We start from the raw sequence: 8,453 nt of genomic DNA, 5'->3' as shown, positions 1-8,453 counted from the left end.
GTTGTTTTGACATCCAGGGTCCATGCTAAGGGCTACTATCAGCCAAGGAAAGCAGGGCAGGGGTAAATGATGGGGGTTGGGATATGGCGGCAAAGCTTAACTATTGGAATACAGTTATGTTATGCATCCGCACACCATCCTGTAACTCCAGTGATGATCAAGCACAGGAAGTGACCATGCCAGCACAGATCTGCTTTCACGCTTGGCATGGTCACAATCCTATTTATAGGTCGGAAAACTGGTAGGATTACCAGTTATCTAATAGTAAATCGGACTGCAGTGACAAGAGGCAACAAGATCATAGACACTTTATTAATAAAGGAAGACATTTATGTTTAAGTTTTAGGTTAAAGTTTAAGGTTTATGTACACTTTTTAAGTGTATGGACTGGCTTTCCAAGCCCTATGGTAATGTCTGTACATTTTAAGTTTGTCATGTTGAAGTGCTGTATAGATAGGGGAGGGTAAAAAGTCCTGAATTTGAATTAATTAATTAATTAATTAATTAAAAATGTGTTTACCCCCAAAATATAATTCATGTTGCCAGTAAGGCGATGTGTATGCCATCATTGTACAACAAGTTCTGTTACTGCTGCCAAATGATCAGGCTGGACAGCTGGTCTTTGGCCAACGTAAGCAAAAGGGACAGAATTAAGCAATAATGGAAAAAACATAAAATGATAGGCAAGCCATGACACTTTTTTGGCCGCATTGTGTTTTTTGGATGCACCGTTTGGCAATCCAATTAATTCTGCCCATCTGTAAACTGAAAAGCCGCCATCAACACTATGTCTTCTGATCACCTTGGAGGTTTGCCAGTAGTGTGGGCCTCAATGTTCATGGTGATCTGTACTCTGTATGGCCAGCTGGAGAGACCATAGACCAGTGATGGCGAACCTTGGCACCCCAGATGTTTTTGGAACTACATTTCCCATGATGCTCATGCACTCTGCAGTGGAGTTAAGCATCATGGGAAATGTAGTTCCAAAACATCTGGGGTGCCAAGGTTCACCATCACTGCCATGGACCATAGAGACTATTGACCAGTGCTGGTAAAGCTCATGAGATCTGGAAGTAATGAAGTTCTAGGTTTTCTATAACAAGGGTGTTTTATTTTTATTTCTCTGAAACGCAAGTGTGTGCGCAAGACCCCATTGTTTCTCTGGCCATGGATAGCCATCAGTAACTGATGGTCTCAACACTAACTGAGCTGTCCAGCTATGTACTTAATGCTGGTTATTGGCACCCACCCAAAGCCTAAAACCTCAACAGTCATGGTTAAAACAAATATAGAGGCATGTAACCAGTTATATTTACATTAGGAAGTTCTCCTTAAGTGTCCATTCACACTGGTACGACTTGTCAGGCGACTTGGTCAGCCCGACAAGTCGTGCACCGTCGCTCCCATAGTGTAGTACAGGACCGGTTCTAATAGGAGCGACACAAGTCGCTCCGACTTAGAAACAGGGTCCTGTACTACTTCGGGGCGACCTGGAGGCGACTTGCATTGACTTCCATTATGTGAAGTCCGTGCAAGTCGCGCTGCAGCGACTTCACAGATCGCCCCCTAAGTCGGAGCGACCTAATGTGAACGGAGCCTTAAAGTGTATATCCAGATAATACCCATATTTACCCCCAAAACCTTTCTCCCCCTGCTAGATCATGTCCCAGCATCATTTTTTTTCTCTTCTCCTTTGACTCCTGTAGTGAGAAAAGTATTATCCTGATTTTTATTTACTCCCTATGACAATAATTTCTCTATGTACAAGGAAAGGGCTCCTGGGAGATGTAGTTCTGGGGGAAAGCCTGTATCAATAGGAACTGAACCTCCTGCAGTGTGTTGGAAAACCCCCAACAGAGGTTGAGTTCTGTAGTCCAACAGGCAAGGCTGACTACGTTGGTTGGGATTTCAGTGCAACAAAGACAATGTTGTCGTCCCAAACAGGAAGTTAGGAGCAAACTATATTTCTTAATTTTCCTCCATTCTCCCAAATTGTTTATTTTTTTAGTTATTCTGGATTTCTTTTACTCACTTGTTTTTTTTTTTTTTGGTAACTGATTCTTGCTTTTTCGTTTTCTATTAGTACTTAGAGCCGGTTCACATTGAGGCGACACGACTTCGGGGGGCGACCTGTGAAGTCGCGTGCACCCGACTTCGGCGCGACTTGCAGGGACTTCACATAATGGAAGTCTATGCAAGTCGCTCCGAGGTCACCCCAAAGTAGTACAGGACCCTTTTTCTAAGTCGGAGCGACTTGTGTCGCTACTATTAGAACGGGTCCTGTACTACACAGTGGACCGCGACCGACCGCGACTTGTCAGGCTGACAAGTCGCGCTAATGTGAATGGGCTCTTAATCATTTGTGCAATATCAACATCAATGTTTAGCATTTTTAAGAACTGCAGAAAACAGGCATAGTTTAGCGCTGCTAATAAACTGAAAATGTAAAATCAAAATTTTTTCGAGTCTACGTAAACGGACCCTCAACTTTTTTTTTTTCCCCCCCATAATATTAGGTAAACAAATTGAACATTAAAACTATTAAATCTCTCTTCTGTTTGGAATAGTCCAAAAAGTTGGCATCTTGTCAGGAAAGGGAGGAATTTTGTACCGTGTCTTTGCAATGAAAAACGAAATTAGATAAATTTTAGAATTCAAAAAGTAGGTTCCAGCAGTAGACGGCTACAATGTTTCCAGACCCGTGAAATACAGCTTATCAAAACTTGAGTGCAGTATTAAAAGAACGTTGGCCGCTGCATTCTCTTGTAATCCTTTAAAAAAAAAAGGAATTGTAAAAAAAGAAAAAAAAAAATGTAACCAAATTTTGTTTCGGATTTCCATAAAAAATGTCAAAGAAGCACTTGCCCCAATTTTTTGCCAATTTCTATAAAGGTTATCCACATCCTTTGCTATGAATGAATTATTATCTATTAATATGAATTGTCTGCGTGCTTGCTTTTCTATTTTATATGATGTGTGGCTATATTTGTGTATTATTTTTATCTTTTTAAAAGAGGCAGTTGTTTGCTTTTCGCTATTTTATTTCTAATAAGACGATCGCTGCGGTCACAACATATTTTATTAATCCGTCTGTGATACGCAGCGATCTTTAAATACTCCATAAATTATCCTAATCTTATTTATATTTGTTTGCACATTTTTTTTTTTTTTTGCACCCTAGAAAGTTGCAGTTCCTATACTTGCGGGGGGTGATAAGAGCCAGGGGACCTTGGGCTTGAAATTTTATGTATTAATTCATAGCTTCCTCCTCCGCTTTGTGCACATTTCAATGTCTGACATTCAGGGATAATAAAATCTGTTTGTTCTCTATGCAAAGTGTGATCTTTTCATTGAATGGTGGGGAATGCGCTCCTGCTTTGTTATGCCATGAACTGCGACCTCTCGTTTTGGCCTTCGTTTATTCATTGGGACGTCACGCGAGAAGGAATCTACGCTATTCATATGAATGGAAATGGGCCGATATGCTGATTAGGCTGCACTGATATTTAAGTGCTGATTATCAGAGGTCTGTAATTGCTAATTGTTATGTACGCAGCCCTGCTGTTCCTTTCAATTTACAGAGTCAATATTTTTTGAAGACCTAAGGGATAGCCATGCGCAGAGATAATGCCAGCCAAAATTTTCTGAGCCTAGGATAGAGTTGGGAAGGGTGGGGGGTTTTTGGGCCTGATTCTGAGAGATTTCCCATCACAGGAATGAAGAAAGTTCCCCCATTGGCCCAAGTCTCCAACCCTTCACCAGCCTCACTCACCAACAGTAATATAATACTCTTGGAGGTTCCAAACTTTTCTTATGACCCAAGATTTTTTTTTTTTTCTTAGACCTGTTTTTGAGAGATTTCATTTCATGAAGAAAATAAAAAGTGAAAGTTCCTCCATAAACCAAAGATTCCAACCCTTTATCAGTCTCCCCCCAAAAACAGGAATACAATAGTCATGGAGGTTCTAAACCGTCCTTATAACCTGAGAGTGGTTATAAGGACGGTTTAGATCCCCTCCAAGGCAGCCTCTGCCTACAGTTAGTTGGAAACCTCTGTGGCTGTGCCCCCGACTCGACTTCCTTCTTCCCCAGCAAAAAAAAAATTGTCAGGGGGCAGTGGGCCGCATTGCCTGTGGTTCTGGGCCGCATGTGGCCCCCGGGCCGCAGGTTGGACATGCTGTTCTAAACCATCTTTACAACCCAAGATTTTTTTTCTTTTCTTGGACCTGTTTTTTTTTTCAACTATTACTTTTTTTAATTTTTTCCCCAGAAAACAAATATATACAGCATAAACAGTATGTCAAGGGTACATAATTCATATGGTATATAGGATCTTTTTAAGATGTCCATATCTTACGATATCATATCTCACGATCTATCAAGTATACTCCATATTCGTATTATTTATACAATTTTTCATATTTATTTCCTAAGACATCTCCTTTACTTTTATCTTCCTATAGTACTGTTCCCCTCATCATTTTCAATTCAGCATCTCTTTCTATTCCTAAAAATCAAACAAAACAACCCCAAAAAAAAAAGAAGGGGGGGGGGAACCCCCCCCCCCCCCCACTCACCAGAGATGGAGGACACAATCCCCCCCTTCCCTCTCTTCCTACATTCATCCAGTCTCATTTGTCAAGAGTTGTTTTCCCTCTTCTGAAGCAATAAACGGATTCCATATACCCCGTATGCTTCTATATTTTTCCTGTTTGTGATGTGAGGTCCAAATTAAGTCCTCCATTTTATTAATATTTTTCCACCTTCCGTACCCAATCTGATACTGACGGGGCTAGTGTTTTTTTCCAATATAGTGGGATACAGGCTTTGGCGGCATCTAACAAATGGGGGATAATAGATCTATCATAATCTCTAATCGGAATCTCGGAAACACGGAGGAGGAGAAGGGCCGGGTCCTCCTCGATCTTATAATTTGTAAAAGTCTGAATTATGGAACTTACTCCTGCCCAAAAAAGCCTTATATCTGAGCAAGTCCAAAAGATAGGGAAGAGTGTGCCCTTCTCCTTCCCACATCTCCAGCATTCATCCGTCTCTTGTGGGTACCATTTATGTAGCTTGTCCGGTGTATTATACCACCTAGTGAGTATCTTGAAGTTTGTTTCATGAGTTTTCGTGCATCTTGCTCTTGGACCTGTTTTTGATTGATTTCCCTTCCCTAAGAATAGAAATGAAGAATGTTCTTCCACGAGCCACAGAGTCCAACCCTTCACCAGTCTCCCTCACAAACAGTAATACAATACTCTTGGAGGTTCCAAACTTTCCTTATGACCCAAGATTTTATTTTTTTTTCTTAGGCCTGTTTTTGAGAGATTTCCTTTCATGAAGAAAATAAAAAGTGAAAGTTCCTCCATAAACCAAAGATTCCAACCCTTTCCCAGTCTCCCCCCAAAAACAGTAATACAATGGTCATGGAGGTTCTAAACCGTCCTTATAACCCGAGATTTTTTTTAACTTGGGCCTGTTTTTGATTTATTTCCCCTTCCTTAGAAAAGAAGTGAAGAATGATCACCCATGAGCTACAGATTCCAACCCTTTTCCAGTCTCCCCCCAAAAACAGTAATACAATAGTCATGGAGGTTCTAAAGCTTCCTTACGACCCAAGATTTTTTTTTCTTGGGCATGTTTTTGATTGATTTCCCTTCCCTAAGAATAGAAATGAAGAATGTTCTTCTATGAGCCACAGAGTCCAACCCTTTACCAGTCCCCCTCGCAAACAGTAATACAATACTCTTGGAGGTTCCAAACTTTCCTTATGACCCATGTTTTTTTATTTTTATTTTTCTTAGGCCTGTTTTTGAGAGATTTCCTTTCATGAAGAAAATAAAAAGTGAAGGTTCCTCTATAAACCAAAGATTCCAACCCTTTTCCAGTCTCCCCCCAAAAACAGTAATACAACAGTCATGGAGGTTCTAAACCGTCCTTACAACCCAAGATTTTTTTTTTTCTTGGGCCTGTTTCCCTTCCCTAAGAATAGACGCGAAGAATGTTCACCCATGAGCCACTGGGTCCAACCCTTTTCCAGTCTCCCTCACAAACAGTAATACAATACTCTTGGAGGTTCCAAACTTTCCTTATGACCCACGTTTTTTTTTTTTTTTTTTTTTCTTAGGCCTGTTTTTGAGAGATTTCCTTTCATGAAGAAAATAAAAAGTGAAAGTTCCTCCATAAACCAAAGATTCCAACCCTTTCCCAGTCTCCTCCCAAAAACAGTAATACAATGGTCATGGAGGTTCTAAACCGTCCTTATAACCCGAGATTTTTTTTAACTTGGGCCTGTTTTTGATTTATTTCCCCTTCCTTAGAAAAGAAGTGAAGAATGATCACCCATGAGCTACAGATTCCAACCCTTTTTCAGTCTCCCCCCAAAAACAGTAATACAATAGTCATGGAGGTTCTAAAGCTTCCTTACGACCCAAGATTTTTTTTTCTTGGGCATGTTTTTGATTGATTTCCCTTCCCTAAGAATAGAAATGAAGAATGTTCTTCTATGAGCCACAGAGTCCAACCCTTTACCAGTCTCCCTCACAAACAGTAATACAATATTCTTGGAGGTTTCTTTATGACCCAAGATTTTATTTTTTTTCTTAGGCCTGTTTTTGAGAGATTTCCTTTCACAAAGACAATAAAAAGTGAAAGTTCCTCCATGATCCAAAGATTCCAACCCTTTTCCAGTCTCCCCCCCAAAAAAAACAGTAATACAATAGTCATGGAGGTTCTAAACCGTCCATCTAACCCGAGATTTTTTTTTTTACTTGGGCCTGTTTTTGATTTATTTCCCCTTCCTTAGAAAAGAAGTGAAGAATGTTCACCCACGAGCCACAGATTCAAACTCTTTTCCAGTCTCCCCCCCCCCCTCAAAAAACAGTAATACAATAGTCATGGAGGTTCTAAAGCTTCCTTACAACCCAAGATTGTTTTTTCTTGGGCATGTTTTTGAGAGATTTCCCTACACTAAGAAAGTAAGTGAAGAAAAATCCTCTATAGGCCACAGGTGCCAACCCTTCACCAGTCTCCTTCAAAAACAGTAGTACAGTATTGGTGGAGGTTCTAAACCTTCATGACCCAAGACCCTGAAGAAAGTTCCTCTGTGAGCCACAGAGTCCAACCCTTCACCTGTCTCCTTCAAAAATGTGAGTTAGGGACCTTAGATTGTAAGCTCCTTGAGGGCAGGGATTGATGTGAATGTGTAATGTATATGTAAAGCGCTGCGTAAATTGACAGCGCTATTTAAGAACCTGAAATAAATAAAAATAAATAAATAAATAAAAACAGTAGAACAGTATTGGTGGAGGTTCTAAACCTTCATGACCCAAGACCCTGAAGAATGTTCCTCCATGAGCCACAGAGTCCAACCCTTTGCCAGTTTGCCCCCTAAAAACAGTAAAACAACACTCCTAATGATTCCAAGCCTTCCTTACTAAGCACAGATTTTTTTGTCCTTTGGCCCGTTTTTGAGAGATTTCCCTTTACCAACACGGGAAGTGAAGAAATTTCCTCCATGGGCAAAAGGTTCCAGCCCTTCAGTGTCCCTCTAAAACAGTACCACGATAATCATGGAGGTTCTAAACCTACCTTATGCCCCAAGATATTTTTTCTTGGCCTGCTTTTGAGAGAGTTCCACTCACTAAGACAGGAAAAAGTTCCTTCATAGGCCAAAAGTCCAACCCCTCGACATTCTCCCTCTAAAACAGTAATGCAATACTTGCGGAAGTTCTAAACTTTCCTTATAACCCAAACATTTTTTTTTTCTTGGGCCTGCTTTTTGAGAGATTTCCCTTCACTGAGACAGGAAGTGAAGAAAGTTCCTCCATGGGCCAAAAGATCCAACTCTTCATCAGTTTTCCTCAAAAACAGTAATACAATACTAATGGAGGTTCTAAGCTTTCCTTAGGACCTAAGAAAAACATTTTTTTTTTCTTTGGGCCTGTTTTTGAGAGATTTCTTTTCATGAAGAACAGGAAAAAGTGAAAGTTTCTTCATGAGCCAAAGGTTCGAACCCTTTACTAGTCTCCCTCAAAAATAGTAATACAATGCTCAGAGGTTCTAAACCATGGGTGTCCAACCTTTTGGCTTCTCTGGGCCACATTGAGTGTAGAGAAATTTTCTCGGGCGACATAAAAAATATATACTATAGTTAATGTATATAAGAAACGAAATGCTGCTGTGCCCTTCCCGTGCTGCTGCGCCACCCCCCCCCCCAGCACTAATTTAACACAACTAGTGGATGATCCCCTCCGAGGCAGCTTCTGCCTACAGTTAGTTGGAAGCCGCTGTGGCCGTGCCCCTGACCCGCTTTCCTTCCTCCCCAGCAAAAAAAAATAAAAAATTGTCAGGGAGCAATGGGCCGCATTGCCTGTGGTTCCGGGCCGCATGCTGCCCCCGGGCCTCAGGTTGGACATGCCTGTTCTAAACCTTCCTTACCACCCAAGATT

This window comes from Pelophylax lessonae, assembly GCF_965119305.1.
Source record: "Pelophylax lessonae genome assembly, chromosome: 1".
Classification (NCBI taxonomy): domain Eukaryota; kingdom Metazoa; phylum Chordata; class Amphibia; order Anura; family Ranidae; genus Pelophylax; species Pelophylax lessonae.
This window is presented reverse-complemented; position numbering follows the sequence as displayed.